This window comes from Rhipicephalus microplus, chromosome X (assembly GCF_043290135.1).
Source record: "Rhipicephalus microplus isolate Deutch F79 chromosome X, USDA_Rmic, whole genome shotgun sequence".
Taxonomy (NCBI): Eukaryota; Metazoa; Arthropoda; class Arachnida; order Ixodida; family Ixodidae; genus Rhipicephalus; species Rhipicephalus microplus.
In genome coordinates, this window is record NC_134710.1 from 414,485,256 (window position 1) to 414,502,106 (window position 16,851).

Here is a 16,851-nt window from a genome sequence, read left to right on the forward strand (position 1 = left end):
GTTGCAAAACACGTGACAGTCTGTGGCAACGGCGGTTAATCGATGGCTCGAGCTTGACGTATGATACAGAGCAAGTGATTGCCCAGACCAACACGACGAAACGGCTCACATGTGATGTAGAGTAGTTGAGGACGCCCAACAGGCCGGAGTGTTGATTTCTGCTGGCGCTGACGATAGTCACATGAGGTCACTTAATGGTGGACTGACCTATGCATTTCTGGCCAGTGGAAACAAAGGCGTGAACGATTGTAGGTGCGGGAAACACCGAAGTGTCCAGCTGTTGGCACATTGTGAAGTTGGACCAGCGCAGTCGATAAAAGGTGTGCCGGAATCACAAGCAAGAAAAACGTTAGGGTCGTCAAGTATCAAACTGCGGCGATCCAAGGTCCCATCGTGTAGCACCAAGAGACGAATGGATGAATCGGAGCCGGTGAGTTGAGGTGGTCGATGATCTTGCGGAGTGTCGGGTAACGGCGTTGCTCAGCTAAAATGTTGAACAGGTCAGTTATTGCGAGCATCAATGAGAAAGTGTCCATCGCCGAAGGTTCTGGTTGGTATACGGGATAGGCAATCAGCGTCCTGATGCAGGCTGCCAGACTTGTATACCACACTTAACGCGTTCCCTTGAGTCACAAAACCCAACGACCAAGGCGGCCAGTAGGATCCTCAAAGGGGCCCTGCAACTCTTTCTCATTCAACTACTTATAGGGTTTCGTAGGGAGCCTATTGCCTCGCAAAATGGCGACCGCAAAAAATTTTAAAATTAGTCCAGAATGAGCAGTTATAAAAATTTGCATCACGCAGCGATTGCATCTTCTCTCTACTCGTCCCGATGAAAGTGCTGTGAACTAAGTAGGGAGAGATGACAAGGGGAAAAAACACCTGACGCGCACCTTGTGACCTTGCGGCTTTTTAGACCGAGCACGTGAGCACGCATGAACAAGTCGGGACCTCCCGTGGCGATCTTTGTAACGAACGAGCATGCCGAGCTCAAGTGAGCTCATGACGAACGGAATGTCTTTTACGCAGTGATTTTGGGTGATTTACGTCACTTCACGAGAAAAGAGAAAGTGATTTTTAGCTGAATTTGAGAATTTATTGCTATCTACAGGTCCTGAGCTGCGCTATAACGTTTGGCTCACGCGTTCTGGGGAGCCTATACTACCGGTCGACGATGTTTTTGACCATACAAAAGTTTTGCAGGATCTCTTAAGAGAAGACAGCCAGCAGAGGACGTGGTGATCACTGACAACGGTGACGGGTCCTCCATGCAGATATGGGTGAAATTTCCAAGGTCCTAAGCTATAGCGAGACACTTTCTCACTGTTATTGAATATATCCGTTCAGCGGCGGAAAGAAGGCGGCTTGCGTATGCAATGACATAATCCTGACTACGTTCACTTTGGCCGAGAACAGCGCTGTTGCTATGGCCACTGGCATCAGTTCGTACTTCGGAAGGTGCCAAGTCATTGGATTAAGCGAACAGAGGGGGCAACGTGAATAGGTCAATGAGGTGTGAAAAAGCTGGCGGTTGGTCAGAGCCCTAGAAGAAGGGCACGTCCTTTTTAAGCAGGCGTTTGACGGGCTGCGCAATCGCTGCAAAATCTTCGAACAGCGTTGTAGATGGCCGAAGATTTGACCGCTTTGTGGGGTTTAACGTCCCGAAACCACGATATAGTTGTGAGAGACACTGTAGTGGAGGGCTCCGAAAATTTTTACCACCTTGGGTTCTTTAACGTGCACGCACGTATGAGCACACGGGCATACAACATTTCCACCTACAGCGGAAATGCAGCCGCCGCAACCAGGATTTGAACCCACGACCGGCGGGTCAGCAGCCCAGTACCTTAGCCACTAGACCACCGCGGCGGGGCAGCAGATGGCAGAGTAGCAGAAGGAACAGCGTGGGACATGGTGCTCGCAGTTCAGTGAGCTCTGTGCGATTGAGCATCGTTCGTAACTATCGTTAGGATTTGAGAATATTTGACGCTACCATAACTAGCAGTCGCGCGATAACTAAAGAACATGACAAGCGTGTACAACTGTTACTCTGCTGAGCGGCGTTTACCAATAAAGATATTGAAAATGCGACTTTTCAGCCCTAACGAAGATGTCATTTGAAGATTCAAGGTGCTAAAATTTACTGTTTAGAAAGCTCCGTCTTTTAAAAAGGGCCCTGAATATCTTACTGTAACGCTCAGTTATTACTACAAAAGAAAGATTATCTCTACATATTTAACAACCAGCGAATGTGCAAAAATCTTTAAATTAGACCTGAACACAGTGATGCATGCGCTGTTTGGGATGATATGAAATCAAAGAAGAGATACCCAACATCCACGCTACAGCACCTAAGTTATCTGTGCGCCATGGCACGTTTCCCAGTAACGCTTATTGAAGGCTTATCCACCAACTAATATTTGCAAGGGTGCCGAACTACTATATGGTCATTAGGCACGCTGCAGTAAAGGGCACCTAATGTGCACCCAATGCCAAGCACAAAAAAGTTGCTGCGTTTGTATTCATCGAGATGTGCCCGCCTTTGCTGGGATTTCTACCCGCATCATCGACCTGAGCAGCACGACAGTGACTAGGGTTATATAATAACAGCTACCAATGCGCACTGGACATTCTATGCCTACTCACCGCTTCAAGGGGGTAACCGTGCAGCAAACTGTTCTTCTCAAAGAACTCCCCAGATGTACTGACTGCTGCAGTCGGCGGAGTGCATGCCACCCACAATTATGTGCATGCTGCCTATCCCATTGATGTGCATGCCATGCCTGTGGGCACCCAACAACAAAGCGTCCCGCATTCGCGCTGTGTCACAAGTGCAACGTTGTTTAACCACAATGCGCGTGCGCCAAGAGCAATCTGGTTATGCGCGAGCACTAATGCTGTTGCCATGGGGTAGCCACGCCTTGAAGAGTGCATTCGCGAGCGTCACTAATTTTTTGCGACTGAACTGATGTAGCCATGGGATTTGACAGCGATTTGTGTCTTACGCGAAATAATCATACGTAGCACCAATTGTCAGACAAAAACTAACTAAGACTCTTCTGCGAATCGACACACCACGCTCCGGAGCTGGAGTGATTAGACGGCCCAATGGCTACGCAACGCAGACAACCGCCATGAATTTCTTGAATTCCATTTTGCGATAATGACATCAACGTGCAATCACCAAGAAAAAAGGGAAAAAAGAAGCGAGAGCTGTTAGAAGCAACATACGCATATTGAAAAGCCGTCGACTTCTTACGGCAGTTCGGAAACCAAATTTTTAGGAAGCCAGCAGCCCGAACAAGGATGCGCACTAAAAAGCTAGAAAATGTGAAGGTCATTATAATATGCACATTTCATTCCAGTACAACAATTTTCCTCTTACAAAATCGTAGTTCATAGCAAATTAGTCTATCGTGTTACTGACTCCTTGATTCAGCGAAGACGCTGCTGGTTGTAGTAGGTAATGTCATTTTAAAGTAACGCTGGCATATGTCAAATGAATTTTTTCACCATAGTCTTGCAGATACTTTTGGTGCTTCAAAGAAGAGCGTCAGTGGTAATTAGCATGCACGAATGGCGCAATTCTAGATCTTATATTTGTCAGCAGAAGCATTTCTGAATATGCTGTTCGTGTAGAGAATGGTATATCGGACCATAAGTTAGTTCTTTTTTCTTGCACCCTAAATACCTGCGTGAAAACTCGGCCAAAGAGCAAAACTGTCAAAAACTTCCATCAGGCGAAGAATGTCCCTACTCCTGACGAGCAGTGTGAACTAGCAGATAATTTGCGCGACCATGATGGTATTACATTGTGGAATAAGTTTAAAGCAACTGTTCAAAAGTGCATTGAAAAGTTTGTTCCTACGAGGCGTATTAAGTGAGATCGACACAACCCCAGGGTTGATAGAAACATTATTCATTTAAAGCGCAAGCTTAAACGAGCAAAGGAAAAAAAGGTCACCAATAATTAATCGCTGCGTAAACTTTGAGAACAATTACACCATGTGCTGTCTTGCGCAAAAACAAATATTTTGAGGTTACTTTGCCTACTTTTATTAAAACAAATCCTCAAAAGTTCTGACTTTTACTCGGCTCAAAATCTAAACAAATAGACAAAATAAAACAAGCGGATGTGCTTATAACAGAACCTAGTGGCATAGCTGACGTGTTGAATGAATACTTCCATTCTGTATTCTCTCCAGCCGAAAGCAGCGTCCAGTCATTCAGGCCATCAGATTTTGACGATAGCTTTATAGCTGTAGATGGTGTGTTTTCTCTCTTACCGAACCTTAAAGAAAGATCTTCAGGTGGCCCAGACAACATTCCCAATGCGTTTTTGTACCGGTATGCCGAGCCTGTGTTATACATTCTCACTGCGATTTTTCGTTCCTGTTTGAAGCTAGCCATTATTCCAAATGATTGGCGGGTCGCCCGGGTAGTGGCAGTTCACAAAAAAGAAGACCGCTTAAAAAAAAGTAAACTATCGCCCGATATTCCTGACGTCTTCCTGCTGCAAAATACTGAAACACATACTCGTACATTTCATAACCGATTTTCGTGAACACAATAAGTTGATATCTGATCACCAACATGAATTTCGTAAAAACCTACCAACAATCCCACAGCTTACTACCACGATTAACGAGGTTGCTTTAACCCTCGATTTGGCCGGTCAGATTGATTTAATCTTTTTGGATTTTAGCAAGGCCTTCGACCGTGTATCCAGAGTAAACTTCGAAACAAACTTCAAAGATTTGGCCTACCATCTTTTATTATAAATCGGATAAAACAGTACTTATCCAACCGAACTCAGTTTGTTGATGTTGATGAATTTTCATCCGCGCGCTTGCCAGTTACGTCTGGTGTGCCTCAGGGAAGCCTCTTGGACCAATTCTTTTTCTCATGTATGTGAACGATATAACCGCGGCTGTGTGTCCTGATGTGCAGATTAGGCTGTTTGCCGATGATTGTTTGATTTTTAAAAAGGTAACATGCAAGAATGATCAAATTTCTTTAAACTCTAGTTTAGCGAAAATCCACGAATTGTGCACAATGTGGACAATGTCCCTGAATTCCGAGAAAACTGTACTGCTACGCGTAAGCAATAAAAGACAACCTTTGTTATACACGTATAAAATTAATGATGACACCGTCGCAGAAGCCACTGAGTCCAAATATTTGGGATTGACGCTCTCCACCAAACTCACATGGTCCTCCCACATCGAAAAAATCTGTACATCAGCTACTCGCAAACTTGGCCTACTTAGGCACAGACGCCCCGCCGCGGTGGTCTAGTGGCTAAGGTACTCGGCTGCTGACCCGCAGGTCGCGGGTTCAAATCCCGGCTGCGGCGGCTGCTTTTCCGATGGAGGCGGAAATGTTGTAGGCCCGTGTACTCAGATTTGGGTGCATGTTAAAGAACCCCAGGTGGTCGAAATTTCCGAAGCCCTCCACTACGGCGTCTCTCATAATCATCAGTGGTTTTGGGACGTTAAACCCCACATATCAATCAATTACTTAGGCACAGACTGCAAAACGCGCCCCCCGATGCTAAGCTTGTCACATACAACACTTATGTTTTGCCTAAAGTTGATTACGCTAGCGTAATCTGGGATCCCCACTACAAAAAAGATAAGCATAGGCTCGAGATGGTACAGAGGCGGGCAGTACGCTTTATATTCAACAAATATTAGAGAACAGATTTACCCTCAACTTTAGTGCTGGCAAATAAGATTCCAACCTTAGAGCAGCGCAGGAAAATATCAAGACTTAAATTTTTTATTTATGCTTTATCACAACAGGCTTAATGTGAATGCGCGTGCATGTCACGTACATCGAGAAATTGACATGCACATAATCTACTTCCTTATCAAACGCGCACTAATCTTTTTAAGTACTCTTTTTTCCGCGAACCATTGCTGATTGCAATTCGCTGCCCGAAAATATTGTTTCTTTAAAATCTGCCAGTGCATTTGAAAGTGCGCTACTTATTGATTTGAATGTGGATTTGGATTTGGATGTTCGCGCCTTCTTCAAGCCGGACGTTCAGGCTACACCGGCAGAGCTCGTCGACGGGGGAACCGCTCTGTATCCCAGGTCACTGAGATCGGCAAGGCACGTGCGACCAGCTTCCAGTGAACGCAAGCCTACGGCGCATGACCGGTCCACTGCATCACCGTCGAATCATATCATCGCCGGCTGCCCTGCCCTTTCCTGGAAAGAAGCCTACATAATAGAAGACTGCGGCGCATCGTCCCTCAGTGTGGCAGCAGTGTTTGCGGCTTGTGTGCGCTCCACTCACCCCGTTCTTCCTACCCAGGTTAGTGAATTGAACTAGCGTTCTGTTGAACTAGCTTCTTTTGCCGTAAATACTGCTGCCCTCGGGTTGTTTGTGATAGTCCTTAGACATGCCGACGAACGCTGAGCTGGCGCAAGAAATCGAAGTGTTTCGAGTTGAAATGATCGAGATGCGCGAAAGTATGAAGTTACTGAATGAGATCTGTGAAGGCGCGAAGAAGGAAAATGAACATTTGATCAAAGAAAACAAGTCCCTGAAGGTTAAAAACAAGGAGTTGGCTAAATGCCTCAGCGAACTTGAACAGTATTCACGCTCTAACAACGTAGAAATAAGAGGTGTGCCTGTCCGAAAGGATGAGAACTGCCTTCAGATCGTGCACGAAATCGGGAACAAAGCAAAATGCCCTGTCGCGGCAGCGGACATTGACATCGTTCATCGTGTCCCTGTCAAGAAAGGAATACCACACATAATTGCTCAATTCTGTACGAGAGCCAAGAGGGCCGAATTCTGTGAAAAAGCACGGAAGGCACGTTTAAACACTTCCAACATTGGATTTCAATCTCAAAAAGGCGAGCCCATTTTCATCAACGACCACCTCACTCCAGAAAAAAAACGACTGTTCGCGCAGGCTCTGACCCTAAAGAAAGAAAAAAACAGGAAGTACCTCTGGACAGACAACGGTATTATCAAGGCTAGGAGATCCGACAACAGTAAAGTGCACCGCATCGCTGACACGGATGACCTAACAATCATATCGTAGGCCTGCCGACTGATTAAGGAACACTTTCGGTTTCATTATGGCTTCTAATATGCTCTCTTGCGCTGAAGCAAAACATCTTCTTGAGCAAACACCCGCATTCTCGCTCGTGCATTTTAACACTCGTAGCCTTCGAGGGCATTATGACGACCTTGTAGCCTTCTTTTCCATTGTCGAACACTCATTTTCCGTAATCTCCCTATCAGAAACGTGGCTGTCGGCAGACGAAGGGCATCTGTATGCTTTGCCAGGCTATGCATCCGAATATTGTCACCGTGTCACAAATCGTGGTGGCGGATCTGCAGTCCTAATAACTTCATCAATACCATACAAACGCCGTCAGGATCTGTTTTTTGACAACATTAATTGTGAGTCTGTTTGGCTTGAAGTAGAATCTTCTGCTCTGCCATTCAACAATCGTCATACAGTCATTGCATTCATCTACCGTTCTCCCTCATCCTCGAATTCCGAGTTTTGCGTGCAGCTTGAAAGAATTCTTGCTACTCTAACCCTGGAAAACAAAAACATTATTATTTGCGGTGACGTAAACATAAATATCCTTGATACAAACACTCCAGTTTGCTTGAAATATGTTCGCTGTTTTCTTAGTTTTGGCCTACAATCTCTGATTCACTCTCCGACTAGATGTGATATGAATGGGTCTAACACATTAATCGACCATGTACTGTCGAATATCTTTGCTGATTCGAAGTCCCGGGTTATTGACTATTTATTCACCGAGCACTATCCTGTATTTTTCTGTCTTGATGCCTGTATTCGCATAAAAAATAAGCATAATACCAAGACAGTATTCAACTCAGCGGAATTTGTTGAGATAGTGCGTAATGCTGGCTGGGACTTTGTTGCACAAGAAGAATGTGGCGAGGAAGCGTTTAATGAATTTTCGGCAAAAATAAGCGCATTCATTGCAGAATACACAACCACAAGTACCGTCATACATTGGTTTCGCACGCCTAGAAACCCATGGATAACTCCTGGTCTCTTGCATTCCATATCTAAAAAGGAAAACATGCGAAAAAAATTAAAATCTGAGCCTTCAAACAGCTCTCTAAAAACGCGCTTAAAAAAAGATATTCAAATCTACTTTCAATGCTTCTCAAGAGGGCCAAACGCGAGTATTATGAAAAACAAATAGATAAGAATGGTAATAATACCAGGAAAAACTGGCAGTTAATAAAAAAATTCTTGAACAGCAGCGAGACCACATGCTTATCAAAAATAACGGTTGATGAACGTTCCCTTACCGAGCCACCCGATATCGCTAATGCTTTCAGTGATACTTTTGCATCAAATTCCCCCGATTTACTAGTTGACCTTCATTTTCCCATTCTATCTCGTTCACCTCAGTCTTTTTACTTACGTCCTACATCTGCAGACGAAGTCTTTCAAATCATGTCATCTCTTAAAACCAAAGGGCCAGGCTTAGATTCCATTCACTCGTCTAAGATAAAGCTCGTGGCACGTGAACTGTCTCCTATTTTAGCTGAAATAATTAACAAATTGTTCAAAGCAGGTGCATTTCCTGATACTTTAAAGGTAGGAAAGATAACACATGTTTTTAAAAAGGGCGACCGTTTGTCAACTAATAATTACCGTCCGATTTATGTACTTCCTTTCTTTAGCAAAGTAATCGAAAAGCTTTTTTACTTGCGTTTGATGTGCTATCTGCTTAAATTTAACCTACTCACTTCCCACCAATTTGGTTTTCGACCTGACTACTCGACAGAGCTTGCCTTGCTCAGCTTTACTGACCGAATTATACAAGCCATAGACGACGATGGATTACTTACTGGGGCAGTTTTTATTGACCTCACGAAGGCTTTCGACACAATTAACCACCGGATCCTTCTGTGTAAACTTGAATCTTTTGAAATTGTGGGTCCCGCTTTGCAGTTCATTCGCAATTACTTAACAAATCGCTCACAGGTAGTTTATGTCAATAACATTGCGTCATCTGCTAAGCCAGTTACCATGGGCGTCCCTCAAGGTTCAATCTTAGGCCCTCTTCTATTCCTACTTTTTATTAACGACCTACCTAGTTCCCTTAACTATACTAACTGTCTTCTTTACGCCGATGACACTACTGTTTTTACATCCCAGAAAACAACTGCTGAACTTGAAAGTAGCTTAAACTCCGATCTCTGTAAAATTCATCAATGGTGTGTTAACAATCATCTTTATATGAATCCCTCTAAAACTACATTTGTGGTGTTTTCATCAGCACAGAACACATTTCCCTCACCAGTTTCCGTATCTCTTAACAACCATATTATTTCTGTATCGGATCATGTGAAGTTCTTAGGCGTAATACTAGACAAGCATTTGAAATATAACTATCATGTACTCTCAATATTAAAAAAAGCTTCTTTTGGTATTCATGTTCTCATTAAAGCCCGCCCTGATTTTCAGTCACGCATTATTTTATCATTATACTATGCATATATTCATAGCCATCTTTCCTATTGCATTTCATCCTGGGGTAATACATATACCAGTCACCTGGAGCCCCTTCTACATCTTCAGAAACGGGCACTACGTCTGATCGCCTTCGCTCCATTTTAATCGCCTTCTACGCCACTCTTTGTTTATTTTTCCGTGCTTCCAATTAATCTTTTATTCACTCTAAAGTTAGGTATATTGATGTACCGCCTCATTTATCATGGTCTAGGTGTTTCAGGGCTATCCACACAACATCTTGTCAATACTAATAACACAAGGTTTTCAGCCTGTCACAATTTCCTTCTCCCTAAAGTGCGTAGCAATTATGGAAAACTAACTCTTAAATTTACAGGTGTATCTATATGGAACAACATACCACTTGAAATAAAGTTATGTCCCACATTCTATTCGATTCGCAAAATGTTTAAAGAGTACCTAATCACAAAACGTGTTTTCTAAACTCTTCCGTCGTGCCTTACTCATAATTTTAGCATTTCTTTTACTCACTATACCACTTGCTGTTACACAGAACTTTTCTTGCTTTGTTGTTATGAAATTTTAACCATTCTTTGTTTAATTCGTACAAAGTGTGTTTCACTGTTTGCTGCATTGTTATCGCACTTGACTTATTCTCTAACGGAGGTCCCCCCGACAGTTTTCTAACTTCGGGACCTCCTCTGTACTGTACAAGTTTATTCATGTAAATGTATGCATTCCTGAAATAAAGTTTGATTAATTGATTGCAAAAAAATGCAGTAAACCAGTGAACATTCATCGCTTTCACTTCCGCATTTCGTCGCTTTTTTTTAACTGTGGTTTATTGATGCAGTGTTACTTCATAATTGACCCACCCGACGTATTAATGATGCAGTGTTACTTCAGTGTTCAATTATTGATGCAGTGTTCAAATAATGATGCAGTGTTACTTCATAATTTACGCACCTGACGTATTCCAGGAAGAGTTCTTTTTTGTTTACTTTTACACGTCTTATAGTGTGCATCCCTCTCCTTAGAACTGTATTATTTTTTTATCCTGACAGGCTGTGCTGGTAATACTTCTAGATTTGCCGTGAGATTGCTTTGTTTCCCTTTTTTGTGAGCTTGTGTGCCTTACGGCTCGATTTGTGCTTGTAAATTTGAAACTGTACAGTTTCCCACCTGCATGGTCCTTTGTGACCGCAGTATACTGTAAATAAAAAATAAAAATAAATAAAAATCCGCTTGTTGGTCTACGTACGAAAATTGTGCGGAAGACATCTCACACTCTGGTCGCCACCTTCACAAGCAAAGACAAACAGTTCTGACGTGAGCGCAATTGCAATAGGACAAACCACTGGCATTCGCCCTATACGCTCCTTTGACCCATGCTCTTTGCTGTCAGGTTTAGCTTTCTGTTTGTAACAATAAATATAAATCGGCATCATCATCAGCCTGAGTGAACACCCACTGCAGAACAAAGACCTCTCCCATGTTCCAACTGTAATATAGGTCAAGTCCTTGCCGCGGCCACCTTACCCGCAAACTTCATAATCTCATCTGTCTACCTAACTTTTTGTCTCCTCCCCACTCTCTCACCTTTTCTTGGAATTCAGTTTGCGATCTCTAATGACCAGCGCCTGTCTTGCCTTCCCACTGCTTTCCCTGCCTATGACCATTTCTTCTTGATTTCAACTATGATGTCCTTAACAGCCGTTTGTCCCCTGAGCCACCCTGCTCTCCTCATATTCCCTTTAAGTTCACACCTCTCATTTTCCTTTCAATTGCTTGCAGCGTCATCCTCAATTTAAGGTGGCATAAAACATCGCAAACACCTATGTAGTCTCGGTAGACCAGTTGGCTAGTAGAGGGACCAGTTGTGTGACATTCCTACATATTTAGGCATGCAATAGAAAAAAATTGGATAAAAATATGATTCTCATAAACAGTATTCGAAACATAGTATGATTCCCATAAACAGCATTCCAAACAACCGCACATACAACTGAAACACCTAAAATTATACGAAAAGCTCTTCATGGCCGTAGAAATTTTTTTCTCCTGTTTCATGTCCGTCGGTAAGGCATTGCAAACGAAATCGCCGTGAAATTCAATGAGCCTTCGACTATATAGGTATTTCTGGCAACCGGTGAAAAAAAAGTTGTTTGCTCCCGCTCGGGTACAGCGCATCGTTAACGTAAAGGTGCCTAATTAGAATTGGTCATCGTATTTTATTAGTGACCTAACAATCCTAATCGGCAGCATGATACGTCGCGCTTGCTGCAAGTGAAGCATTCACCTACCGTATCAACCGTACCGCGCATTGCGTTTCGCTTAACTATGACTGTTCATAGAGAAAATGAAACAACTTTCAAGTGTTTTTAGCGCCATCATCTGGTAGCGGTCGTGATAATAGTCACTGGCATGCAAGTCGAACCGATTTGTTGGATCCACGGTTTTAGGTACTGTGCCATCTCGCAATGTGCCTGCTATTTCATTTGAGACCTCGCGAGAGTGCCACGTAATTAGCGCTTCGTATTGCTGCGCTTCCGTACGCCAGCTTTATTTTTCGGGCATACGCCGGCATCCTTAGATAAGATAGGTTACGTACTATGCATGCGCATTTATATTCCGTGGTCATGCTGCGTACGTAGGCTCGTTACGTACAACCAACTAAAAATTTCTATTAGAGAATTTAATGGTGTGTTTTTAGTTTGGTGTGCGTAACGACTTTGCGCACGCAACAGGTGAGAGAGAGCAAAACTGCGCATGCGCTGAATCTAAGAGAAATGTGCCTGTTTGCGCGCGTAAGAGATGCGCACATAGATATTGGCGCTTACGTTGCGCCCGCTATGGTCGTTGCGTACCTCACCGGCAGCTGTATTCCGAAATTTCGACGGCTGTGAGCGTCGACTGCATGGCTGGTTGCTGCAAAAAAAAAAGCCGCATCCATCGTCTACTGTAGTTAATTTCTTCGCCTATACATGATGCAGAGCAGCTCTAAAATTGTAGGTTGCTTACGCCGAAGCGCACTCTACGTTTCGATTGCTGTGCAACGGTAAACTAACGCTGTCCGCGATAGCCTCAGCAGTTACGTGCCCAACGCGCCGCGTGCTGTGTTCCATAGGTGTTGCGCACGCTAAGCTAGAACTGTACAATATAGCGCGCAACGGCCTAGTGCTAGCAACGTGCGAAAGGAGCAAGAATACGCATGCGCGAAACCTTTAGGAAAAATGCGTGCGTTTGCTAGAGCTTTTTCCTGGAGTTGGCGCGTACGCTTGCTGAACATGTTATCTGTGGCTCACTGCTTGGAGCATGCAGACGGGAAATGAAGATTGGCGCTCGTCTGTCCTTTCTTTCTTGTCTATACTTTCCCAGTATTTCGCCACATATAACACGTTCAGCAAGCACGTTCACGTTCAGTTGCGGGCTATGGCTTATTTGCTCACGCAGGGGATGCACACGCTAGATTTTGCACTTGCGTTGCACTCACTATGGCCTTTAAGCTTGTTTCCGGTGTCTGGCTCACGAGATTTAGGCCTGCTGAGACCGAAATAGACAGAATGGCTGTGACCGACATTAGTACGGTAGTCCTGGCAGTGAACGAGCGGGTGTGAATCTAGTGTTGCTCCTGTATTGTATCTTGAGTAAGTAACCTGAAGTCAATCGGTGAACAGGTACATTGGGTTATGACAGGTGCTAAGGTGGAAGCGTCTTTTGCATTGCTGGCACGACAGCGCACTCAAGCAAGGAAAGAGAGCGCGGATGCTGCCAGTGGGCCCGCCGGAATCACTTGCGGGCTATGGCTTATTAGGGAGTTTTAGAATACCGTTTGCAAGCGCTGCGGGTGTTGTGGGCGTAGCGGGCGCCATATCAGTTTTAGAATAGCGGTTGCCCTGATGCGATCCGCAAGGCACGATCGCAGCGACACTGTAGCCTCGAAACCAGTGCCTGCGGGCCATATGTGGGCTGCCATCACAGCCCGTAGCCTCGAAACCAGCGCTTGCGGACCAAATGTGGGCCGCCATTACCGCTTGCGATTCGGCCGCACGCATGCCGATGGTCGTTGCCACTGCGCATGCGTCGTAATGTGAGTCTGCGTTCGCGTTCGTGGACCGCACGCAGAAAATCCGAAATTGCGTGCGCTGATGGCGGCCCGCATGTGGCCCGCAGGCACTGGTTTCAAGGCTACAGTGTCGCTGTGATCGTGCCTTGCGGATCGCAGTAGGGCAAACGCTATTCTAAAACTCATATGGCGCCCGCAACGCCCGCAGCGCCCGCAGCGCTTGCAAACGGTATTCTAAAACTCCGTGTTCTTTTAAGGAGACGAGGCTGGATATGCGGCTGGATATGCGTGCCTTCAAACGCACGCACTCACACAGGACTGCTTACGACTGTTCCATCACGCGTTATCACTCTCATCCCTTCACTGCCATAAAATTCAACTTCAATTTGAGTTCATTTTCAACATCAAGATACAGCGTTAACAGTGATGTTGTGGGCACTGGACAAAAATCCTCTAAAATGGGCTTGAAAGCGTCCACTGACCATAGAACTTGGCAAACAGCAAGCAGTACGTAGAAAGCAACATAATGCAACAAAGCAGTGCAAGTAAATAAGAAAACACAATATACTAAAAGAAATTAAATTATACACATTAACATAATACAGTATTTTAACAAATGGGAGAAAATAGTCATCGTACTAGAAGTGTTTAATGAAGTACAGAGCCTAATCACAAAATACAGGCTATTTTCCACAAGCGAAATTCTACCGCTGAAAACAATCATTGAAAAAAAAAACAAAAAAAGAAACCGATTAGCGAGAGTAAATACTTGAAGCATGAAAAGTTAAAGTATATAAGACGCACACGCGACAAAACTTGATTATTTAGAAGACATAGTAAGTGTATGCACAACCTTTGTCCCCCATAAGTAGTTCTGCAACGCGGAACCTCCCACATTTGCCGAAATTTGGTGTCATGTGTATGTACGTTATGTGACACTTAAGCGATGCTTGTAAGGTACTGGTATTTTTTCTAACTTCTGAATAATGGTGTTTAATGTAGATTTGTTTATATAGGTTTGAAAGTGAGACCAAATGAAACTTATGGAAAAGTGGTTCTGAATGACTATCGTGTGAAACATTTGCAATGGCTCGCATTACTTTTTTTGTATTATGTGTAGTTTCCTCATGTTGAAAGCAGTTGTGGTACCCCATATTAGGAAGTAGGAAAATAAAGCTGAGAGAAACGAAGAGCTATAAATGAGAAGCTTCACAGTTTTGGGAAGTTAATAACGCACCTTACACAGCATTCCAGCGACTCGAGCTAATTTCTCTGCCATAGCTTCTACATGAGAATCCCATGACATTTGCTCTTCGAAAATAACACCTAGGCCTTTAACTGTAGATACTCAATGAATATGGGAATACTAAAACTTCAGCACAACTTCGGCATCAATTTTATGACATTGGGGTCTAAAAAGAACGGCTTTAGTTTTAGTAGCGTTTATTAAAGGATAATTAGAAGCAGACCAGGTTGATAAATTTCTGAGTACTTCGTTTCGTTTCAGAAGTGCATCGCTTGGGTTTCTTGATGTAATTAATATGTTACTGTCATCAGCGTAAAGACAAAGTCCACACAATTTCCAATGTTTACGAGGTCGTTAATATATAGGCAAAACAAGAGCGGTCTCAAGATGGTTCCTTGTGGCACCACTGAGTTTGAAGGTTTCAAGTCTGAAGGATCTACCAATTAAGTGGAAAGGGGTAGCCATCGCCAAGTAACGGTGACAAAAACTTCTTCGTTTATTTTCTATTTCAATAAAAAAATGGTTGTTGAATATCACTTTCTGCTGGTGGCAAAAAATGTAAGAGTGAAGTAATTTTAAGCTTACGCCCCAGAAACCATAGTGACCGAGTTTTTTGTTTGAAGTTGCATAGCTAATGACGTCGAATGCTTTAGAGTAATTGACGAAGATGCCCAGAGAACATTGCTCCTGTTCGAAGGCATCAAGTATTTTCACCTTTTCCGTCAAAAGAGCATGTTCTGCCAAGAGTCCTTTCTGAAAACCAAACTGTGATGGTGTGATTATCTGGTGCTTATTAAGAGATGTCATGCGAACGTGAATTAACTTTTCTAGTCCCTTTGAAAATACCGATAAGATGGATATAGGTCTATATAGGGAAAGCACATTCCTTTCCCCGCCTTTATGTAACACAATGACCTTAGCCACTTGCAGTGCCTTTGCGAAAACTCCATTAGTGAAAAAAACCATAAAAACGTTTTCCAGTACTGGAGCTATACTCTGAAGGACGTGCTTAATGGATGAATTTGAAGTCCACCAACGTCACGGCAGTTACTGTTTTATAGATATAAATACATCCACTATTTCATGTATTGAATGGATAAGGCGGATAACCTTTTAATATAGGCGCTCAATCATCCCTCTGCGCCACCGTACGGCGAGGGCACGCCAGAGTGGTTGTGATGAGGTGTTGATAGTTTCAATAAGTGAAGTGGCTCCAGCTGCCAACGTGAAGCGTCTACATATCTGAGGAGAGAGAGAGAGAATAAACTTTATTGGGTTCCAGCATGCGGGAATATCTGAGGACGGCGACGCGCACTAGTGAATCACCAGCTACAGCCAGACAACAAATACGAAGTAGATTGCCGGTGGGGAAATCGGAATTCAAAAGAGGTAGGTTTGCATGTTCGGCCGTTTTTCACGAATGGCGAAAAGGCCAATCTGATAAGACTAGATGATATTGACGATCATTACAAAGCAGCACTAGTGTTATTAAAAGAGGTACTGTCACATTAGCCTCGACGATGACCACCTAGGTATTGTTTACGCGGAGCTACTGCGGCATTTGCCCACATGAAGTTTATTTACTTACAGGACAGGCATGCTTTATGCTCGCTCATTGCATCAAAATCATTGAAAACATAGGGTCCTTGATTTCAGTTAAAAGCAGTGTTTCAAATTCTCTAATCGTAACAATCATAGACAGTTTCATAGACTTCAGCAGTGGTATTTTCAAGCTGCACCTGCGGTTTTAGTGCGGAATAATATGACAGCATTCAATCACAAACACGGCGTGTTGCCAATTCAAGCAATGAGCGAGCATACGGCATGTCTGCCCCTGCAAGGGAATAATTCAGATATATTTCAAAGCCCGCAGTTGCTCCACGTGTAGGGAACTATGCGAACGACGACGAAGCAGCATGAAACGGCAAGCCACAGCGTTGGTGCACGCGCGACGCGAGCTTGCGTTTGTTTTGTATATTCGGCCTGTTGGCGTTCCTCGCTCTTCTGGCGTTCCTCGGACTTCCCGTAGGTCTGTACGTAAATAA

The 16,851-nt window shown here is 43.8% G+C and overlaps 1 long non-coding RNA gene across 1 annotated transcript in view; it reads right to left on the reverse strand.

Annotated features, from left to right (window-relative positions):
- LOC119161888 (uncharacterized) overlaps window positions 1-2,993 on the reverse strand; it is a 30,504-nt gene extending 27,511 nt beyond the window's left edge. Inside the window, exon 1 of the long non-coding RNA XR_012888079.1 lies at window positions 2,647-2,993. This is a non-coding gene — a long non-coding RNA (uncharacterized LOC119161888). The remainder of the gene's footprint in view (window positions 1-2,646) is intronic.
- Window positions 2,994-16,851: the final 13,858 nt, after the last annotated feature.